Below are 20813 nucleotides of genomic sequence, written 5' to 3'. Positions count from 1 at the left end.
GCTCAAGTTGAGATTTCTTTGGGAACCATGGGGATTTATTCATGGTGTCATTTGTTAGTTTTGTGATTTATATATTTTGCTTGTTGTGCTTGATTTGTGATTTTGCGTGTGTCTCGTGCATAACTATGCCACTTTATTGTGGTGTAGTGTCGTTATTGGTTTTCATGGTTTTCCTCTTCGTTTTTTCTTGGTATTTCCTTTCATGTTTTGAGTCTTGGGAATTATTTGGGAAAGAAGAAAGTTAATGGAGCTAGGGGAGAGTTGTGTGGTACCCAAAAGGTAATGTAAGATTTAGATGAAGCTCTATGCATAAGTAAGTGTAGCGTAAGGTAAGACTATGGCAGTCAGTTGGACTGGTTTGGTCCATTTGGGTAAACGGAGGGTGACAGTACAGACATGAGAAGGGTAACTAGAAAAGGTAAAGTAAATGGATCTAAGGTGTAGGATGCCTTGGCTAAGTTGGGAATTGTGGTTCTCAATTTTGTGAATGCTATGCATACAAAAGGAAGTTCTCTTAACCTAGACCTTATGTTATTTGGTAATTATGTTGTGATCATGATTGTGTTGATGTTTATATATGTATATATTTATGTATGTATGTCATGTGTGATAGGGTCATCATGGATCATGACTATTTTATGATAATATTATATGTACATTTGTATATATGTTTGTCATTGACTCCCTAGATCATTATTATTTTGTGTTGATGTTTATATGTATATATATGTATGTATATATGTATGTCACTTTCTAACAGGGTCGTTAGGAATCATTCGTATGGAGGAATGATCCCTTACATAGGTGAATGACATGAAGAAGTTTTGGGTATTACGAGGAATCAATTGGGAGTAGCATCCTGACACATTTATGAGGTCAGTATCATTTGGTTATGAGTTGATATTATGTGATTATATTATTTCTATTCTATGGACAGGTAACTCAAGGGATATATCAGTGAAATGAAAGCAGTGTGGGCTGCGACATACTAGGATAAGCATGGATAAGACACTAGAAGCAAGGTTTCTTGGTAGATAAAATGTGGTGTGGATGTTTCGTACTATTGTTGTGCACATGTTGTATATGTTGTACATGTCGCATATGTGATGTTGTGTGCATGCAATGATGTGTATATATAGTGTGTGTACATGGTGTTTATGCAATGTTATGTACATGATGGTATAGAGAGTGTTGTGTGAATGTCTCATATGCAGTACTGGGTATAGACTGTGTTATCTACATGATGTATATGCATTCTTGTGTGCATATGGTGTTGTGTGCATGTTTGATATCCAGTGTTTTATATGGTGCTATGTACATGTTGTATATGTAGTTCTATGTACATATGGAATTGTGTGCATGTTGTACATATGGTGTTGTATGCATGATTGTACAAGTGGTGTTGTGAGCATGTGCTTTCGTCTACATGTGGTACAAGTGGCACTGTGTGCAGGTGGTGTTGTGTACATGTACTACATGTGGTGGTGTGTATGTATGGTGTTGCGTACATGTCATGCATGTGGTACTATGTACATTTGTTATGTTGTACACATTGTACAAGTAGTATGATGTACATGTGGCATTATGTACACATTGTACAGGTGGTGCTGTGTAGATGTGATGTTGAGCACACATTGTGTAGGTGGTACTTTGTTTAGGTGGTATTGTGTATGTGTTATACATATGGTAGTGTTGTACATGTGTTATTGTGTTTATTTCATACATGTTGTGTTGTGTACATGCAGTACTATGTATGAATATTGTGTAGTTTTGGTATCGTAACATGCGTACTCACTGTGTTGTACTATGTGTAGTACATGTATTTTGTTGTGTTGTACGTGAGAATTGTACATCAGGTATAGATGTATGAGTTGTGTTTTATATTGGGTGTATGTGTATGCATGTTGTGGTGTCGTACGTTGTGTACGAAATGTATGTCTTTTGATTTACATTTTGTACATATACGTGTTATGTTGTGTCGTACACTAGACATAGGAATATGTATCGTGTTGGGTTGTACATTGGGTGTAGGCGTATGTGTTGTATTTCAGTTGTAGATGCATGTATTGCATGGTTTGGTATGTTTTGTGTGGTTGTATGTGTGGGATATACACTATGTGTGTGTGCACATGGTTGAGGAAAAGGCACTTGGTGTTTGTTGGGTCTGGTAACCAATTTGGAATGTCTATGAAATAAAGACAAGGTAGAAGCTAAGGATTGACTAAAGGAGAAGTATCATTACTTTATTTCAGTTTAATTATGCATGTTATTCATGATTATGGTCTATGATGATTACATGCAATCTATGATTATGGTTTATGATGGTTACATGTGATTTTTGACTTTGATCTATGATGGTTGTGTTTTGAGCTATCATGATGTGATATGTTTATATATGATGATTTGATCAAACATGTTAGTTTGACTTGTTATGACAGGAAGTAAACATGATTGCAAGTGTACCTTATTGAAGAGCTACCAATGAGGTATGATTTTAACTCATTTGAATCTATTTTGAAGCTAATGGAAATTATGTTCTTAGAACAGGAATGCATGAACATGTCTTTTTGAGTAGTTGAAATCAACCGCAAGAATTAGCAACAAAAAAATAAATTGAAACATGCAATAGTATGTTGGTAGAGCACTTCAAGAGCAGGGCCATTGTGGGACATTGGTACTGAATATTGACCATTGATTTCCATGAGCATGTTATGACCAATATGATAATTTTAAGGCAAGGATATGCCTTGATTTTTGTATCTTTCAATACAAGGAAGCCTTGCCAAGGGATGGACTGCCCGAGATGGCAGTGTTAGCAAAACTTGGAAGGTGAGTGAACGCACGATAGGAGTTGACCGGATTGCTTGAGGGACTGTGTCGCAAAGAAGGGAAGGCCAAGAGTGGATATATTTGTTTTGGTCATTAGCATTACCAGGTGGAATTTGATTCACATTGGGAGTGCGCCCTCGAACAATGGGTCAGTAACTATTCACTGAGAGGACAAGTGGTGCAGGATTATAGCGTTGGACATTTGATGTATATTTGGCTTTGCATTGGATTATGGACTTCCTAGGAAGGAGGTGAATCATGGTATTACCTTGAGGGTGGAGGTGTGAGCCTCTAGATTCTCTTGTTGCGGATGCAAGCATCATATTATTTTTATTGGCTAGAAAATGTGCATATGTGTGTACTATTATAAATACTATATCAAGTTGGTTTGTAAAGGTACACAAACAGTATGGTTATTTATTTGTTGAAGCAAATGTTTATGCATATATGTGGTTATTGTAAATACCATAGTGAGATATGTTATAAATATCTAGTAAACGGTATGATTGTCATGTCTCAACAGTGGTCATTGTAAATACTGCAAAGAGTTGTGTTGTAAAGCGCCATTGGCACTATGTTATGTTTTCAACAGTATTGTTGGTTATAGGTGTCACTGAACACCGAGAACGGTGTTCTGCCAAAGGGGGGATTCTATAATAGCCCTGGTTAAAAATCCATGTAATATATATATATATATGGCCAGGGTGATGAGACACGTATTGGAAGTTGAATGGTGGGACAAACATCATAGTGGGTGTCGATCTGGTTTATTATGGATAAGGGAATGGCAAAGGAAATAACTAAGGCTTTGGAAAGGAAAAAAGGCATTTTGGCACATTTATTTATGAAAATAAAGGAAATTAGGAGAAGAGGAAGGTGAAAGGTCACAGGTTGCATGTGAGGATGAAAATCAAGGAAAATAATGCAAAATGAAGAAAATAGAGGCCTCATTCATAAAAGGGCTTCTGAGGTTTAGTTGGCACACTCTTGGCTCAAGATTTTGATAGGTTTTGGTGGAGTTCTCTTCTATTCTCTCTCTCTAATATTCTTGGAGACTTAGAGTTTCCTTGGAGAACTCTTAGAGGATGCGGCATAGTTGGATTCTTGGAGTTGGAAGGCAAAGGAAGAGTAAGAAAGTGCAAGAGGGCATCGAGATCAACAAATACAACAATTTTTCTTGTCGGTACCGAGTTGCATGCATGTTTTACTCACTCGTTCTAACATGCATGGAAAATGCATGTGGTTTCTTGGTTATGATCTATCATTGGCATAGAGGATTGCATGGATTGAGAATGGGTTGCCTAGCCTTTCCATTTCTTAGATAGCCATGGAGTTTGTGGGTTTATTTCCTTTTGTCTTTTGTTGGTTCTCATATTTCCTTAGCTTGGGTTGAGTTACTAGTTCTTGGAGCCTTTGCTTGAAAAATGCTCCGGAGCCCTGTAATAGCTTGGGTTGAGTTACTAGACCCACAACCTTGGTTGGAAAAATGCTTTGGAGCCTTGTAACAACTTTGGCAGAGTTACTAGTCCTGTAGCCTTGGCTAGAAAAATGCTCTGGAGCCCTTTGTGGGTTGAGTTACTAGTCATGGAGCCTTGGTTAGAGAAATGATATGGATCCTAGTGTCAACTCTAGCTTGAGTTACTAGTCCTCGAGCCTTGGTTAGACAAATTATGAGGAACCTGGTGTGGGGTCGTTAATATGCCATGATTATTCTCACTTGTGAAGGTTTATTCCACCCATTTCCACCATTCTTCATCATGTCATTTATTATAATTTATCATTTAAATCCATTTTATAAATGATTTATGCTCTCATGGATGAATGTTATTTATTCTCTTTTATTTTTAATAAATTGATTATTATGCATTAATTTATCAATGATAGTTATAATAAGTTGGTTGTAACATCATTCGCCATTTTTAGCCTCCAAAGTAACTTCCAGATTGAAGATTTGATTTTTAAATCAGCCAACTCAGAAATTCGCTGGTTTAAGGAGTGACAGTTTTGCGGTTAAGATTCTGAGCAAATGAAGACGAATTTGGAAAATCCAGAACATGGGTTTTGTCCAGAACGGGCCCAGTTATCTTCGAAAGGAACAGTTTGCCCAAATTCGGCTTGTACAGGGAGAAAAGCAGGGTTCTTTGAGCACGATTTTCTGAGATTTGTTGTTGCGGCCGCCCTCCAAATCTTAGCTGCAAACCTAAATCCGCCTTGTTCTTGTTGATCAATGGGTTAGAATCAACCTAAATCTGTAAGAGAAATCATGATTGTAATTATCCATGCTCTGATCTTCTTTATTTAAATGAAACCCAAGATCAGAGACGGGGGAAGGAGGACGACTGTTTTTATAATTCTGAGTTTCAGAACCAATGGTGATCATGGAGTCTCGCTGAAGACCTGACTTTGTTATACTTTTGTTGATGCGATTAATATAAAGACTTGGCGTTCATTCCGTTGCTGCATCTGAATTAAGTTACGGCGGTGCCATTGGAAGCTACGGGTCCGGCTCCAACGAACACTCGCTGATTGTATCATTACAGTTTGGATTTGTGTGGTTTGTTCCTTATAATCTGATATATTTACATGTTGTTCCATACTTGTTCATCCGTAGTTTTCCTGTTGTAAATCTCTGTAACAAGTTTACATCATACTTTCAGGATTAATCGCATAGTGTTGTTCTAAGCTGTTTACTTCAGTTACAGAATTCATAAGTAGAATGTTCCAGCTACAGATGATTGGAGTAATGGACTACTGGTGATTATCTCAGATAATATATATATGATTGACGTTTCCTATTTATAATGATTTGCTGTTTCATTTGATCAAGTTGCCTACTTGTATAAACAATTGTTCTTTCTTTGTATATAAGTTGATGTCAAGAATTGAGAGTGTCGAACTCGCGAGATTTAGTTCTTTTGATTGATGTTTCATTTACTGCTGTCTATTTCCTTTTGTTATTTCATTTCTACTTGCTGCCATTCCATTTCCTTGCATTTATTACTTTGGTGTGAGAGGAGGATCAAGGCTGTCGTGAGACACAGCAGACGCTATTATGCTCCCAGATCCATGATCCATACTCTAATTCCTTTTGCATCAATTTCTAGAGGACTGAGTTATTGCTACCATATCCTCGATTGATGGTTGTTTGAATGAATGATTTAGTTTCTTGCTATTCCAATTAGATTTTGTTTCAAGCATTCATTTACTTGTGGGTTTTAAGTACTATATTGCAAAACATTACTCTTAAGTAAATAGCCGCCTCAGACAGAGTACACTCTTGAAATAAAAAGTCGTCCCTGGGTTGATAATTAATGTGAGGTAATTAGGAGTTCACAAGACACCTTTTTATCGCTCCACACCTGGCGACAACTATGAGCTGAGTTACTAGTCTTGGAGCCTTGATTGGAACAAACACTCTAGAGCTATGGATGGATGGGATAGAGACCTATCAGATGATGGTTTGGTTATGTTTGACCATGAGGTAGAACCATTGTTGGATGGGTTGAGGTGGATGGCCTCTAGAAGCCCTACATGCATTTTTATTGATGTATTCTATAAGATCCCACATTCATGCTTGAAATATGGCACAAGGGTGAGTGGTTGGAGAGAGATTTGGCTCTCTCATTCTATGGTCAAGTGGAATGTGGAAGTCCCATCATGGGGTTGGAGTTTTCATCATTAATGAAAGGTTATATCTCCTCGTATATCTATGAGAATTATGATGGAGTATATGTGGTTTATATGGTTGTGATTTCATTCATATTAATGTCCATATTATGTTGGTCATGTATTTATTTTATGACATCAGTTATGTATGTCTCTCATCATGTTCTTACTTATTATTGAATGATCAATGTATCTATGACCTAGTAGATGAAACGAAAGCTAATGTGATAAGGAGACAATGCTTCATAGTGTATCTCAGATAAGTATGAGACCCCTACGCTCAGATATGGTATTTACACTTGTAGATTTCATATTTAATAAGTGTTTGAAAAAATGTTTATCATGGTTAGGCTTGGTTAGGTTAATCCCTTGATCAAGTTTGGTGTTAGAGGCTTTGCCTTGGTTTCATTTATTGTTTTGGAAAGTCACATCAAGTTCTAGGTATTTGTTTGGAGACTAGCCCTCAATATGGCTTAAAACTCAGATACTCTAGCACAAAACTAGTTGAAAAAGACTGCCGTCTCTCCCTTGCAGGAATTATGGAAGAGAGTATAGGGTTCCAGTTGCATGCATGCCTTGTCATGGGAGTGAATTTTGGTTTAATTCATTGAAATGCTAGGTTGACTTAGGGGTTGGGCACCTAGAGTGGTGGATTAGCTCTTGGGGGTCCTGAAGCACCTGAGGGAGGTCTGTAAGGTCTTGTTTTTTCAACTCCATTTCCTTAGGGTTACCTAGGATGTTGAGTCTTATCATAGTGGCCTCTTGCCGCATGCTTACCCCGACTGGCTAATTGCTTGGGTAGATGTGGGAGGAGGGTGTTACAGATAGTTTTTGTAAAACTCCAATGGCCTAATTTTTAGCATAATATACTATAACCCAGAGGCTATATGCAATCTCCAAAGAGTATAATATCGTCCAATAACTAAGTGAATGGGATATGCCCATAGAAAATATAAACAATGCTAACTTTAACAAGTGTTTTCCATATGTAAACTATATCTAAAAAGACAAGTTTGGCCTAAGTCACCCTAAGACTTAAAATTAAAAATATATGCATATGTATTTATGTATATTGAAGCCACGACATATCATAAAGAAGGGAATAATTATATTATCATTCAAAGGCCTTGAGACATGGTAAGAATATTTTGTTGGTGAATTGAAGTAAAGAGCAACACTTAATAAGAAAAAATGAAATGATGATACTATTATTTTATAAAATAAATTGGAGATGTTACAAGTGGTATAAAAATTGAAGGGTTCAACACTCTAGCCTAAATAAGGGCAAGAGGAGTGAAATTTTATGTTAGGAGTTAATTAAAGTAGTTCCATTACCTGAGTTAAATTTGTTGGGAAAAAGACTTGGTGGGGTGAATGAATATTTTAAAGCTCACTTAAACCTTTCAATTTCTTATTCATAATTTTGTATGCTACTGTAATTAAGTAAACTAGCGTATGTACATGACTATGATGAAGGAAAACAATGTTTATTTAGTTAGCTATGTTTTCATATATTTCATAATTTGTTTTACCTTAACCATTGTGTCATTACTTCATTAGATTTTAATTGAACAGTGGTAAGAAAAAAATAAACCATCACACATTGGCAACACATCAACACATGAACACACTAGGATTTTTTTTATGTGGAAACCTAATGTGGAGAAAACCAACCATGTCATCGTCTTTGTATTCATCTTTTATTATAAAGGAAAACATCTTATAATCATGTTTTCATGCATAATCATACCAGCACGTAGGAACCTACTTGTAGATGATTACAACCTTCTCTTGTTCTCCAACACATACTAGAAGGGAGCTTCAACACCCTAATCTCATTTATTGACACTCAACAAAAGGGAGCTCCAAGCCCTGATCAGATTTTCCAGCTACCACTGAAAAGAAGCTTTGACTTCGTCACTGAAGGCTCCAACCATCAACACCTTTGTCGACCATGTTTCATAATATTTCATATTGGATCCACTTGACTGACAATATCAAACATGTAGGCCACTTTCCATCATATTTTCAAAACAGGAACCACTACCATCATTTAAGCCCAATACCAAATAATAATTTTGAAACCAATCATTGTATCAAAGAGCCCAATCACTAAACAAATAGAATCATTAAATAAATAATGACATCCTAATCAATCAATAAAACTAGATAAAACTAAACCATACTGCACAATTTCTCAACAACAATCCAAACATTGTTACCCATCATGGAAACCAATAGTTTCTACTGCAAACCCTAATCAACCATATGTCAGAAAATATACTCTATTATTCTGAGTCATACCCACATATGTATGTTCTTCTCCTTAAAAGGGCATACATAGGAATCTCAAAACACTGAACAACTGAGTCTAAATCGTTGTAACACTGAATCAATCACTGAATCACATACTGAACCCAACACGTATCACTGAACCAGTTACATATCATGACATAGTAACATCGTCTCTAATCAACATATCATTCAATAAACAATTCAACCCAACTAGAACTTTCAAACACAGATTATCAGGAGAGAGACATGATTAACAAATAAAAACAAACATCACATAATTGATTAGACATTAATAATAACTCATACTACAAAACCCTAGCAAATGTACATAATTCTTATAAATCACTTCTGCATATGTACGCTCTTCTCATTCACCACACTTGTGTAAAAATTTGTCCATACTATAGAATATATACCCAATTACCCAGAAGTAGACTCATGTATGTATGTGACTTCACAATGGAAAAATAGAGTACATATCTATAATGACTGATCAATACATCATCTGTCAAACCCAAATCTTTGCATACAAAAGTGTTACATACATACATCATAATATCATCATCACAGATCTATCAAACCATAAAAAAAGTATTCAATATATGGTCATTTCAGATCTATTAGATATGATCCATCTCCATTCTCCATGGTGCACTCCTACTTTAGATCAAGGCATTCATAAATAATACATTATATGCACACCCTAACACTTAATCTCCATCTCCGTAAATAGTATAAGCCTTAGCCAATAACATAAGCCAATTGCTTAGTAATGCCAACAATATTCTTTGACGGGATCAAAGATTTGTTGTCGTGCTCATTAGTATGGACCAATACCATGGTAAAGACCCCTGCTATTTACAATACCATGGTGCAAAAACTATACATAAATTCTCTTCATCATACCTATGTATCTATGCGACTTCTCTTCACAGGACCCACCTATACATTACTAAAATTTACCTTTATCATCTTTTTGTCTCTAACATGCTATTCATTTGTCCATTCTCTTTGTCACATCTGTACCATCCTATATAATCATCCTTCTACCATCATGTTGACATCTTTATCAAGTATGTTTCCATCAAGGACAACACATTAGTGATAATGCCAACAATCTTCTCTTTTGGACTAGATGGTAACCACTTTGGTGTTTGGTCACCACTACCTGTAGATACCTGTAAACACATCTATAGAAATACCAAGATTCTCTCCAAGTGTTCTTCTCCAAACACAAAGCTACTCTCCGCCTTTGACATCTAGGGAAAATGGTTAATAAATGTCAAATGAAGACTTATTTCTCCCTCTCTAGAGAGGATCATTGTAGGTATGATATGTTAAATATGAACACAGACAATGCTCACCCTGAGCATATGCTAAATCTTCTAGAATATTTTCCATGAAGTACATGATTCTAGTACTCAACCAAGTATGAACTTTCCTATCAGTATGGACTCATGCTTACATCAATCACCCAACATAGTGGGGTTACATATTTGACTCAACATTACATCAAATACCCAAAATGGGATTACATACATAATTTTCTTCACCCCAATTGTCCAAACATGACTAAATAGTGCAATTATTACATCATGGGTATTTACATGACCTTTACATCAAGAGACAGATATGACATTTATGATCAAAACAAAGGAACTCAACCACATGGTAGCAAGACCATAATAGCCATCATAGGATCTTGTAACATCAATAGCAACAATATCAACAACAACATGCACATCCTCATCATCAATATACAAGATAAGGCAATGTGATGCAGGAGCATCAAGGGTTTTTTTATTTTGTAAATATGTTAAAAAGGGGGTGTGATGATTTTTAATATTTTATTAATTAATTTGCATAAAATAGGAAAAGGTGAGGATTTTATGTAAATATCTTTTTATTAATAAAAGGATATGAGGAAATTTAATAAATTGAAGGATTTTAGGGATAAAAACCTATCCTTTAGGGATGTTGAGAAATTTAGGGGTTTGTTGAGGATTTTAAGAGATTGAGCATTTAATTAAATGATTTTTTTAAATTGTATAAATAGGAGGACTTTTTGTGAGAAAAGGACATTGAGATTGTGAGAAAAGTGAGAAGAGTAGAGAGCTGGTTGGGAACAACCAAGGCTGTGAGCCTTTGGTAAATTGTAAGGGCCATCAATCTGGAAAATCAGGCCAAGGAGGAAGAATGTTGTTGTAAGTATTGTGTATTAATGAAGAATTTAATTTTCTGGAGTTTATGCCATTATTGAGTTCATGTAGAATTGATTGGATAATTTAATATCAGAATGAATCGATTCTAAGAAAGGAATAATTCTATGTAAAGCATTGTGAATCGAATTTATGTGTTCGATGTGTGGAAGGAAGGTTCGATTCTTCTTATTTTCTGAGATTATTTTGTTATGGAGGAATCTGGATTGTTAATCTCTGTGTAGCTTTATTGATTCATAAAATTTCGATGAACCTCTATATGTATTGAATTCTGGCCTTTTGGGAATGTAATTGCTATTATCTGTGTCCGGTGATATGGGATGGTATCGATTGTGTTAATCGATATCGGATTGTATATGAGAGAGCCATCGATGCTTGATTTGAGCTACCCAAACAGCGTGACTGGCGCCTCATTTGAAGGCTGCATTTAATTGTATAGGGCCGTTGGTTGCCTGGCAATTACAATTATATATTCATTGGCTGAAAGCCGCATAGGGACAGAGATATGTATGCTGGAGGTAAGCGTATGTGTATGCTGTATGCATATTGAGGGTGTATGGTTAATAACCAATTGAAGAATTGCTATTTCTATGCCTGTTGTTTATTTACTTGCGTCGGAAGGTCGGTTGGTATAAAATATAATTCTGTTGATACGGTGGTATTTTACATCCTGTTATTACTATGAGTTCGGGCAAAAAGGAGAGTTCTGTAACAGGAGCCGAGGTCCGGAAAGTGGAAGTGGCCTTATAATTACCGAGAATGTATGGAGGAACAGAAGTGTATATGCGCCTATTCTATGGTAAGCCGATACCAGTAGTCCAGTGCTCCATCTTTTGTTTAAAATAAAGGTGATATAAAAGAGATTTTGTTTTGAATAAGGCCAGCCGACGCGATACCAAGGAACAGGGGAAGATCGCTGTGGAAGGCCCAAACATCATTGAAACGGTGCGAGTGTTTTAAGTCTTCATGCAGAGTAAGTATATTCTATTTTGCCGGAATGACAATCAACGCAGAGGTAACAAGTGACACGCTTGCAGTTGGGCCGTGCTATGGGAACTGCGTGGAATGTTTTTAAGATTCAGAAGACCATCGATCCTGTAACGAATGGAATGTTATCAGCATCGGCTTTGAAGGTTGTAAACCTCAAGAAAACCAGCGACGCAATCAGGACTGCATCCAAGGATTTACGCTAAAGGTGTTGCTCGAATTGAAATGCTTCTCTCTCTATATTTTTATCTCGATGGCTCCCCACATGTATATGTATTTGTTTTGATGTAAATAGAATCTGGAAAATGAAAATAGTTTCCACAAGACCTTTTAAATTAAATGAAAGCATCCATATCATCATTGATAAGTAATAAAGTTTCCACGAGAGAATTGAAACCTGAGTTGTTGAATGCCCATTAAAAAAAAACTCCCGCATGAGTTGAAATTGCCAGTGAGTGGATTTACTTGGCATGAAATGGGAAAACGGTGAATTTACCAGGATTGATGTTTTGATTTGGGGAAATGCTGAGTGCGCATTATGAAGCATGGTTATAGGAATGATCCTGGGTATTGCAAGCTCTAAGCTTGCGTCAATTTTGTATCAGAGCCTGGCTCTGTTAAAAAGAATGTTTGTTTTTTTTTCTAAATAAAGACAGAAGGTTTGTTGAACTAGAATGTATTTTTGAATGTGTGATGAATGATGAAGTAGCAGATGTGCATGAAGGCAAAGGAGATCAGATTCTAATCTGAAGGACAACCAACCAGAGTACAGCTGCATGAAGAAAGAATCGTGCAGGTAATGGGTTGTTTAATTTTAGATTGAGTTCTACTGACAAGAGACAGATTGAGGATTGATGGTTGCAGCGTCTGAGGAGGTGAATAGAATGGCAGATCGTTGCAGATGGTACAGCACTGGAATGAAGTTCATTCCCGGTCACAGATGCAGATATCCAGGTATGAAATTCAGATACAATTGTCTGAATAAGGCGCACATATAGATTGCCGTTTTAAAATCCGAACAGTGTTATTAATGTGCAATGAATTGGAGTTCCATTATGAGGATGGTATTAAAAGTTGTGGCATGAAATGTTTGTAAAAACAAACCAGGGGCGCATTGGTTGATTTTGATTGTATTAATAATCCATGTTAATTGGGGAGTGAGTTAAATGCATTCTTAATGAGAAGCGTTGGGGCTTTAAAATCGAACAATGAAACTGATGTTTTTTTAAAATAGTCTTTATAAGAAGTGAACAAGGGATTTTTAATGCCATTGAACCTGTTGAAAAGAAGATGGTTGGGTTTTGAACCATTTGTTGAGGATAAGTTCTGCGAATTATTTTGATCTGAAGTTTGCCGGATAAAGCCAAAAGATTGGATCAGATTTTAAAATCTGATTGACAGTGAAATTTAGCAGAGGAAGCATAAAGATTTGCCAGGACAGATTTGCAGAAGTGGTGAGGTTCTGGAGGTAATTGAAGTACAGGCAAATGGAAGGACAAGATCAGACTGAGATCTTGAAGGTAAGGTGATCTGGGTTTATTTGAATTTGAGGATTGTAGTCTTTGCATTAAAGCAGAAGTATTTTTGCAACTCCCAAAAGGAAAATCCATGGAAGACATGTTTAAAATTGCTAACAGAAAACTGGTGAAAGCATAGGTGTGGCAGAACCTTGAGGAAATCCAATAGAGATTGGATAAGGAAGACAGTTGTGAATAGGGAGATGAGTTGAAGCCAGGAAGAGCGAAGAGAAGTGCTCAAAGGAGGTCTTGGAGATAGAGAACCAATTGCTTGCCAAAAGACCGAGTGAGGAGGGCTTGGTGAGGTAAGTGGCAGCAAGATAGGACTTGCTACTGAAGAGGCTTTAGTACAACTCATAGTAAAGTGAGTGAGGAACTCATAGAGATGGAAAGGATGATGACTAGTGACAGTCGTCACAAAGGTTCTGAGATAAACCACAGCAGAGGACAAAAGGAGAAGGATGCCAAGGCAATTGGCATAGAGAGGAAGTTAAGCAAAGAGGAATATGAGAGGGAGAAGGCTGAGATAGTAGTTCAGCTTGAGGTATTAATGGAGATGTTGCAATGAAATGAGGAAGACTAGAAGCGTGGTTATGTCATAAGAAAGAAGTTGAGGTGGCAGAGACTACAAGAGAAGTGGAATCATCAGGTAAATTTGCGGTTGATAAAGGAACTAAGGGAACTTGAACAGGTTATAGATGCCAGACAGAGGATAAAGAAGCTCGAAACAGTTGAGCTACAGCAAAAGGAAGATGTTGAAGTTTCGTTATGTTACCCAGAGAGTGGACCATTACTTTTTGAAAGTGATGAAGAGCTAGAGGAGTTGAATCATATGAATGATTCAAAGGAGCCCAAAGATTTGATGACTGAAGCATCAAATAAGACCGTAATGTCTTGTAATTTTAAAACTAACGATTTGTGTGTGATTGCAGGTTTGGAAGAAGAAGAAGAACATCTACTGAAGGATGTTAAGGAAGATTTAGCAGAAAAAAGACCATGTGAGGAAATAGAAGATCGTGTAAAATTTCCAAAGTCCACTCCAAGTAAAATCATTGAGTTATATAGAGAAATGGACTTTCAAAGGAGGAAATTGGAAGAACAGAGGATAAATGTCCAGGATAGATTGCTGACGAAGGATGACAAAGCAGTTGTCATAAATAATAATCAAGATGAAATTGCAGGTGACGAGCAAAGGAATGTTGCAGAGGGAAAGGAAGATTGGGAGGCCGCAACATTCATATTAACAGCTAGAGAAACATGTGATGCAACATTTATAGTAGCAACAGCAGAAAAGGTGATCAAAGCAAGTGAAGAGCAAGCAAGAATGAGAATTCAACAATCAAGGGATGGAAACAATCAGCAGACAGAGGACATACTGGACAGAGAAATTGAGTTGATAAGGAGGTTAATGATAAAAACATCCCAGAGAAAGACAACTGAAAGAAAGAAAAGGAGCGACAACAAGAGAATGACAGTGAAAGATTGCAAGAGCAGAGCAAGTGGAGCACTACAGCACAAAATATGGAAACCTGGAAGACAACAGCAGATGACAACAGCAGTGAAGCAATCGACAAGCACGGAAGGATTACAAAATAAAATTTGGGATCCAGGAGGAAATATCCAGACTTATGACCAGGTGGTCATGAATTTTTTACATGGGGAGTCTGATGCAGGAGCATCAAGGGTTTTTTTTATTTTGTAAATATGTTAAAAAGGGGGTGTGATGATTTTTAATATTTTATTAATTAATTTGCATAAAATAGGAAAAGGTGAGGATTTTATGTAAATATCTTTTTATTAATAAAATGATATGAGGAAATTTAATAAATTGAAGGATTTTAGGGATAAAAACCTATCCTTTAGGGATGTTGAGAAATTTAGGGGTTTGTTGAGGATTTTAAGAGATTGAGCATTTAATTAAATGATTTTTTTTTAAATTGTATAAATAGGAGGACTTTCTGTGAGAAAAGGACATTGAGATTGTGAGAAAAGTGAGAAGAGTAGAGAGCTGGTTGGGAACAACCAAGGCTGTGAGCCTTTGGTAAATTGTAAGGGCCATCAATCTGGGAAATCAGGCCAAGGAGGAAGAATGCTGTTGTAAGTATTGTGTATTAATGAAGAATTTAATTTTCTGGAGTTTATGCCATTATTGAGTTCATGTAGAATTGATTGGATAATTTAATATCAGAATGAACCGATTCTAAGAAAGGAATCATTCTGTGTAAAGCATTGTGAATCGAATTTATGTGTTCGATGTGTGGAAGGAAGGTTCAATTCTTCTTATTTTCTGAGATTATTGTGTTATGGAGGAATCTGGATTGTTAATCTCCGTGTAGCTTTATTGATTCATAAAATTTCGATGAACCTCTATATGTATTGAATTCTGGCCTTTTGGGAATGTAATTGCTATTATCTGTGTCCGGTGATATGGGATGGTATCGATTGTGTTAATAGATATCGGATTGTATATGAGAGAGCCATCGATGCTTGATTTGAGCTACCCAAACAGCGTGACTGGCGCCTCATTTGAAGGCTGCATTTAATTGTATAGGGCCGTTGGTTGCCTGGCAATTACAATTATATATTCATTGGCTGAAAGCCACATAGGGACAGAGATATGTATGCTGGAGGTAAGCGTATGTGTATGTTGTATGCATATTGAGGGTGTATGGTTAATAACCAATTGAAGAATTGATATTTCTATGCCTGTCGTTTATTTACTTGCACCGGAAGGTCGATTGGTATAAAATATAATTCTGTTGATACGGTGGTATTTTACATCCTGTTATTACTATGAGTTCGGGCAAAAAGGAGAGTTATGTAACAGTAGCTGAGGTCCGGAAAGTGGAAGCGGCCTTATAATTACCGAGAATGTATGGAGGAACAGAAGTGTATATGCGCCTATTCTATGGTAAGCTGATACCAGTAGTCCAGTGCTCCATCTTTTGTTTAAAATAAAGGCGATATAAATTTCCAAGAGATTTTGTTTTGAATAAGGCCAGCCGACGCGATACCAAGGAACAGGGGAAGATCGCTGTGGAAGGCCCAAACATCATTGAAACGGTGCGAGTGGTTTAAGTCTTCATGCAGAGTAAGTATTTTCTATTTTGCCGGAATGACAATCAACGCAGAGGTAACAAGTGACACGCTTGCAGTTGGGCCGTGCTATGGGAACTGCGTGGAATGTTTTTAAGATTCAGAAGACCATCGATCCTGTAACGAATGGAATGTTATCAGCATCGGCTTTGAAGGTTGTAAACCTCAAGAAAACCAGCGACGCAATCAGGACTGCATCCAAAACTGCATCCAAGGATTTACGCTAAAGGTGTTGCTCGAATTGAAATGCTTCTCTCTCTATATTTTTATCTCGATGGCTCCCCACATGTATATGTATTTGTTTTGATGTAAATAGAATCTGGAAAATGAAAATAGTTTCCACAAGACCTTTTAAATTAAATGAAAGCATCCATATCATCATTGATAAGTAATAAAGTTTCCACGAGAGAATTGAAACCTGAGTTGTTGAATGCCCATTAAAAAAAAACTCACGCATGAGTTGAAATTGCCAGTGAGTGGATTTACTTGGCATGAAATGGGAAAATGATGAATTTACCAGGATTGATGTTTTGATTTGGGGAAATGCTGAGTGCGCATTATGAAGCATGGTTATAGGAATGATCCTGGGTATTGCAAGCTCTAAGCTTGCGTCACAATGTAGATTCAATATCATCAACATGTGAACAAGTGCATCATCATTAGATTGTTTTGTAGGTATCTGTTATCAACTCATACCCTTGACCTCATAAAGGTCAACTTGCTCTTTCCCTTTGTAGGAGGAGCCTCAATCCACATACATCAAATGCATATAGATATTTTGCAACACAAAAAGATATCTCTTCATGCATCAAAAAAATATGCGAGAACCAATAATATCATCATAAGGTAAGATAGGATAATGTATCATCAATCCTCATCAGCATCACCATGTGACCAAATCTATCAATATGTGAGTAAATATTCAGAGTCTCCAAGCATCACCGAACAGTTGTAGCAATAATATATCAATAACCATCCTCTTAATGAAATCATATGCATCTATCAAATATAAGGAGAACCTTCAACATCAATCAAGTCTATCAAGAAGAACCATCACACCATAGGTAACTCAAGTGATCATCCATAAGATTCCTATGTGTAATTTCTTGATATCCCATGACATAGAGATAAAAATATGTAACAATTCATCATCATCAACCAATCATAGCATGAGATTTTACAATAAAGATATTTAGTATCCCATCTCCTTGATCTCATCAAGATCAACATGCTTTATATATACAAAGAACCATAATCCTCAAGAAAAATACCATGTGTAGCATATCTTGTACAAGTATCATCACCATGTAACATATGTGAGAACCAGGAACAACACTATAGACATCATCCATAACTGCACCATATGTAATTTATGCAACATTGAAGATATAATGACAACAACAAATAAGTAGTAAGTGAAACTCATCGTCATCAACTAATGTTAATAGGGACCATGACATGCATATCCTCTTCATGTAGAATTAAATCTACTAAGTGAAACTTTGTCACTAATGAAATAATAACAACATAATATTTATTCAGCAACAACAATTACACATCATTAATGATATGTATACTTATCATGAAAATCATGGTGCAACAACGAATTCTCAAGAAATCATAATGTCGACAATGCACCATTATAAGAATAACGAATTGTCCCCGTGAACCTGTGCCAACTATTCACTGTCAGGTCTGATCATATCCATCTTCATCAATCAGTAAAGCCATAAAAAGAATGAAACTAGAAATAACTCATAAATCATTATACAATACTAATTCTAAGTAGTATCTGAGCATCAAAAAACTTAACCAACCAATCTCAGAACCAGAAACCCAAATAATAACTAATTGAAGCATATCAAAATTCTCTCTGAGTCTGTCCCACAATTTCTTCATCTCATATAAACATACACGATTATCTAGAAAAAAAACTCATGTATACACATGATTGTCCTTCATGGGATCTACGTACATAAAGCAAAGCATTGAACTTTCATAGCCAAAACTCCCACTCAGACTGTAATCTATGTTCCTAGTTCATTGTTACTACATCAGATGCACTGTTAATAATATAAGCAACTTGAATATCAAAATAACATGGGAATCATCATCAAGTTATACACATGTATACCTACCCCTGAGATCATACACCAATGATTATAAGGACCTGATAATAATCACCTGCTCTTTATGAGTTCATGTACCTCACATAACGTTTCCAGTCACTACGAGAAGTATTCTTTTAAGAACAATGTACTGTAGTAGAGATCATCTTCTTTTACTTTGAGTGTGAATCCTCCTCATTTATGTGAGAATTCATTTTTTTAAACACATACAATTTGTCTGGATTCATGTATCCTCTTTCTATGACCTTTTGAGTTTCTTCATCTATAACCATGCATTTGGTTGATTTAAACACAATTACATTTACTTTATCCATCATTTCACCTACACTTAGAATATTTTGCTTTAGTCCTTGAACTAATAAAGTTTTGGTTTCTCTTCTATGTTTATTAATTATGGCTCTACCTTTTTCCCAAAATGTTTTCTAGAGCACTATTTCCAAGAATAGCCTTACTATATTTATTTTTCCTAAGGGACTCCATCTTACTCTTATCTTCTCTCATGTGATGAGAGAATCCACTATCTATGTACCATTCATCTTGATCTTCAAACAAGTAGAGAGAAAGACCACACCTTATATGTTATTCTTCTTTATTCTTATTATGATAAATGTTGGTGGATCTATCTTTCTGAGATCTTTTTATATTATCTGATTGCTTGCCATGTTGTCTATGTTGATTCATTGATTTTTTTCCTGCATTATTTTGCTACATTCCAGTTTTTTTTGTAATGATAACATCTTATGTGACTAGAAAAGGGAGTGGACGAATCATAATAATTTTTTCTCATATTCCTTCTATTGAAATCAATAGCTTTGTGACCAAATATGTTGCAAGAAAAACAATATTCCTTAAAGAAAACCTAGTACTTGGTTGTTGATGATCTTCGAGTGAAGTGATTATTTTCTTGAGATTGAAATAGTTTGCTTCTATAATTGGCTGAAACATGTCCATGATTATGACATATAAAACTTTGAAGATTATTTATCAGAGGAGAGAATCGATTAAAGTATCTATTATTGGGAGAAAATTATTTCTTTTGAAAAGTCATCTTCTTTGGATGTTGATCTGGTTGACTTCGTATCTCTTTGATAGGAATTTCAGATTTCATAACGTTATCTTTCAAGATCCTTGTACAAGCCTTTGAACTAGATTATCCTTTTACAGTTTCATGAAAACCAGGCCCAGATTTAATGGAAGGAGACCTTTGAATACTAAGAATATTATCAAAAATTTTAGTACTATCTTGAAACCTCAAATGTTTATCCTTTTCGTCTAATTTACCTTTTAGAATGTTTACCTCAACCTCCAGTATTTGGTATTTCTCTCCCTTTTCTAGATACTGATTCTTCATTCCATCTTCAACCTTTCTTCCTTCTTCCACTTGCTCCTTTAATTTGAGAATCTATTCCTTTAACCCATTCTCTTTTTCTTCAAATGCTTGAAGTAGCTCTTCATTTCTCTTATATGATTTTTCAATATCTTCCCTTAGAGATTCGATCTCAGCTTCCAGACCTTCACACTATTTCTTAGATTCAACAACAAAATTTAATGATTTAATATGATCCATGTTATCATATGCCTACAACTTATCTTTAATATTAATAATCCTTCTCAAATAAAGATCAAGTTTTCTTCTAAGATCAAAAATTTCTTCTAAATATTAGGTCCTTATACTACTAGTGTAACCCCTTATTGTTATTAGTACAACCCCCTTACTATATTTTTGTGCCCATGTAGTCCCCATATTGTTATTATTGTGCCCATAGAAGCCAACTATTGTTATTATTGTGCCCTTACATTATTATTGTTATGTTGGCTCTCATTATATTATGACTCCTTAGACTCCTATATATAGAAAGGAGGTCTTGTCATTTGTATCATCAAAGAATTGCTCATTTATGTAATGTAAAGGAGGTTGACCCCTAGAAGAGGCTGAATTCTAAGGTGTTGATCTATCTTTTCTATCTTTTTGTGAGTTGGTTTCATAACATTTCGTATAAGAGTTGTGGATTCTAGGGTTTCGCAACCCCAAACAGGTCATCATGGAATTTTCACTATAACGTTTTTTGCTATAA

This window comes from Pinus tabuliformis, chromosome 4_1 (genome assembly GCF_031772625.1).
Source record: "Pinus tabuliformis cultivar Carrire ecotype Pingquan chromosome 4_1, CPIR1, whole genome shotgun sequence".
Taxonomy (NCBI): Eukaryota; Viridiplantae; Streptophyta; class Pinopsida; order Pinales; family Pinaceae; genus Pinus; species Pinus tabuliformis.
The sequence above is the reverse complement of the archived record's forward strand: the minus strand, read 5'-3'. Positions refer to the sequence as shown.